The sequence below is a fragment of the Patella vulgata genome, chromosome 2 (assembly GCF_932274485.2).
Source record: "Patella vulgata chromosome 2, xgPatVulg1.2, whole genome shotgun sequence".
Taxonomy (NCBI): domain Eukaryota; kingdom Metazoa; phylum Mollusca; class Gastropoda; family Patellidae; genus Patella; species Patella vulgata.
In genome coordinates, this window is record NC_065880.2 from 75,268,602 (window position 1) to 75,272,802 (window position 4,201).

A 4,201-nucleotide genomic window follows, 5' to 3' on the forward strand; every position below is an offset into this window, starting at 1 on the left:
TTCCTAGACTGGGATTCTCGGAAATCCACGCGGCCTGCAGGCTGGAGTCCAACACTGAAACTATTCAGTTGTTTTTCAGATAACTAGTATCATTATGAATAACAATCGTTGTGAAAATAAATCGGAGAGATTTCGATTTGACAGTTTTTACGTATTTTTAAAACAGGTTTCAAAGTGTGTTGGTTCTGTTATGCAAGATCATTTTCGACGTTCCAAAGTAAAAGTTCGGTGCTAAGACCACCTAAAGATAAATTTTAAATGTTCCTATTATTAATTAGAACAGGTTTTACTTTACTTTTTTATATTTTACGTTGACATTTTATTGCTTTAAAAGGTAAATTTCACCTTTTGACCTCTAAGGTCACTAAGAGAGGTAAATTTAGCAAGCTTACATTTTTATTGAAAGTGTGATTACTTTCGATCACTTTCAGCTTCTTTTCATAATACAAGAATGGCTGCGCATTCACTTTCAGTGCAAATGAACTCATTTGACCCTTGACCCCGAATATCTCGAAAACGCCCCAACGGCGGACTGATAACGACTCGGCATCGTATTCTACGCAAAATTTTACTCTAGAAAAGTTTACTCTGGTTTTGTATCTATTTGATGGACACCCCCCCCCCCCCCCGCGCGCTGAGCCTCCGGTCTAGGTTGCGTTATAGTGTTCAGGATAGACTTGGGCGTTCATGCTCGTTCAGTAGTCATATAGAAGGGACATAACTCTTATATTATTTTTAACTGTAGAAGATAAGCGAGTGGAATTATGGACTGACATGGCCAGCTTCCGTTTCATCATGTCCTTGCACCCAAATACAGAAAACTTTCCTGTCAATTACGAAAAGCAGCTGAATAATTTGCGGCGTATATCCGGAAGGTTTGGCCAACAAATTTGTAGCCTATATAAACCCAACTCCCCATTCCCATAGAATCTTGAGCCAGCTCCATGTATAATTCTAAATAAAAGTCAAAATATCAAACGCATCTTGCTGGAGCGAGCCCCTCATATTGTCAAGCCTCCAAATGATCAATTTGTTGGGTGGGGTTGTGCCCACGCCCCCTTCACTATACACACGAACAACGTCTGGTAGTGTTCACAATGAAATTAAATCCCGGGCGTGAGGGGGGGGGGGTAGATTCCAGTTGATTATTTAATATTTTTTTCCTCAAACCATAATAGTGATTACACAAAACTGAATATAAATTTATTTAAACTGATAATAGGAATTAGCGCCGATGTCCGGGCAAAATTCCTCTCATAGCGTATGACCATCTTCATTAGCACAGTCGGAGCACAACAGTAGAGCGTCAAACTCCATTTCATTGTCTCTTTACGTTTTAAGCTGTTTATTATGATGTATATATGTAAATACATGTACACAGTTGAAAATTATTAACATACAGAACTTTATACATATATTTTATATACATTCATATTACATCAATATGCGATTTTATACCTATTTTAAGGTTCAAAAGAATAGAGTTATACACCCTTTAGACACATGTCTTTCATATCTATTTCTCCTCGTTTTACTAATACGATACACAATAAACAAATGTTCACTTGCAAAGTTAAAGGGTCGTCTCTTCTACATCATCAATTTCCAATGAACATCTTTCTTCAAGATACACAGGCTATTATTTGGCAAAATGTTAAATATCTACGCTGTGGCAATGGTGTGGTGAGTCTTGAAAAAGAAACACAAACGGAGAAAATTCATCTCCATCCCCCCCATATATGTGTGAAACAATATGTGGGATACTTCTTCGCTGTGTAAATGTAAAATTTGCACCAAGCTTTTCCAATAAAGGATGTGCCTGTTGACCACCCTCTCCTTTTCTGTCTGATTCTTGGCATCCTGGCTGAAATGGTGAAAATACAAGATTTAACTGGACAAAAAGTCTTGGGTAAATTTCAAAATCTGACAAGGGTAATAAGTTCTAGACGAATGGATTTGGCCGAAACCAGTTGCTCACCTATAAATACAAAAATGAAATGGGGTTTAACGTCCTGCTGTTTTGCTCCGACTGGGCTAATGAAGACGGACATATGACATATCATCATGGTATGAGATAAATTTTGCCCGGACAACGGCACTGCAACCAGCTCTTATATCGAATTCCAACTGCCAAGGGGCATTTTACGTACATGCCAATGTGTACATGGGATCTTCCTATCCGAACGACAAAAATTGTCCTATAATTGCACCAGGATCATTGGGACTAAAAATTAACTCACCTATCTTTTCCACTGCCGAGTCTTGACCAAGTATCACAGTGTTCATTAAAACTAATGACACAAATAACAAGAATAACAGTAATGTAGACATGCTTTACTTATATGATAAAACTTCTACAGGTAACCATCTAATACCGATATGTATACATGTTGTACCTATATTAACTTAACTGTAACCTTTTAGTTCTGGTGATACCAACGGAGGGTAATTTATACTGCCCACAAATATGTATATTTAGTAACAGACTATGTCACTCTTACATGGCAAATTATTTATATACAGTATACTAACTGTTTGAACTATTGAAAAAGAAATCTTAACAATATAAACTGACTACAATCCAAATGATATCGGAAATATAACACGGGAAATTACCTATATACAATATACTGGTTGTAGGAGGACTTGAAAAACAGAAGTAATATATAGTGGCTAAAGTCTCAACAATAGATTTTTTTTCGACCCACAATTAATAACAGATTAACGCCACTAATACATGGGTAATTATCTATACGCAACATCCTGGTTGTAGGTACTATTAAAAACAGATCTTAATAAAGGATCATTAATTCTACCACCCACAAATCTATATATTTAGAAAAAGAGACGATAAAGGATCATTTACACTACCCACATATCTTTATATTTAGTAAAACGACTAACGTAAATATGACACGGGAAATTGCCTATATAGAACATCCTGGTTGAATAAACTATTGACAAACGCAAATTAACGGTTAACAAAAGCTTGTGCATAATAGATCGAACAAGGTTTACATAGTCAACAGAAATAGACTTCATTTTTCTTTCGAAGGGAAATTCTCATCAATTGTATTAGGACTTCGCACATAGTGTAAAACTCCAATATTTTCCTTCCGCATTTTTGACCATTTACTACTTTTCATTTTTCTTTCGAAGGGAAATTCTCATCAATTGTATTAGGACTTCGCACATAGTGTAAAACTCCATTATTTTCCTTCCGCATTTTTGACCATTTAATATGGAAAGTATTAAGTTATTAAAACGGGTCTTTATTTCTAGATGCTATAAGGCAATATCGGAGCATAACGTTAAATCTTAACTTAGAGACGTAAAATCAAAATAAATAATGACGTATAACCACAAATTAAGGATCCACGGGTTGCATTCTTCTACAGCTGGGACACTTGTCCAGGTGCCCAGAGTCTAGCGGGCTCATGTGTATGCCGAGTAATGTGTTTAAAAAAATTGTATAAATATATATATATATATATATAAAAAATACATTATTACTTGATCGTAAAGTAGATGAAAACCTGTGATTTTTCTGAATGTGGATACCTATTCGCGTGGGTAGGATTAGAATCAGATTCTGTCAGTCAACCTTTTTTGGAAAAATAGATGTATTAAAAACTGTACGCCACATGCCCGGGCCTTCGCGCCGTGTAACCCGGTCCATCCTCGCTTCACTTGAGGCTCTCGTCACCGTCAGATTATCCGTACCCCCATCCGTTTGAATTCAGTTCAACATCATTTGGGGTATGGAACAAAATTAACGAAGTTTATGTTATGAAAAAATTTTCTTTTTGATATTTTGGCGTCTGATGGTCACGGTTTTTGTTTTTAAGTTTGTCTTGCTTAAAATGTCCTGTCAAAATCTAGTTCATCTGATTATTATTACATCAGTAAAACTAAATCGTACTCAGTGAGCTCCAATTACCCCAGATATACGTCAAAATTTTCGAGCCCGAGTGGAGAGACCCCAAATCCCCTCACCGAGTTGCTTGCCCCGGGCCCTGCTTCTTCTACCTCATGCTTCACAGTTGTGTTATTCCGGTTGAAGATTCCTCTCACTCTCGCTAATATTCCTAGAAAACACAGAACTATGTATTATTATATGTTGCCTCACGAATTGGATTTTCAATAGTTCCAGGTCTGTGACGCACCACCAATGACATAACATAATATAAAGGTATACATC

At 36.5% G+C, this 4,201-nt stretch overlaps 1 long non-coding RNA gene across 1 annotated transcript; it reads right to left on the reverse strand.

Moving 5' to 3' along the window:
- Window positions 1-1,188: 1,188 nt before the first annotated feature.
- LOC126811424 (uncharacterized) lies at window positions 1,189-2,461 on the reverse strand. The gene is made up of 2 exons (XR_007675592.2): window positions 2,241-2,461; window positions 1,189-1,864 (listed from the first exon to the last, which is right to left on the reverse strand). It is a non-coding gene; the product is annotated as an uncharacterized LOC126811424 (long non-coding RNA).
- Window positions 2,462-4,201: the final 1,740 nt, after the last annotated feature.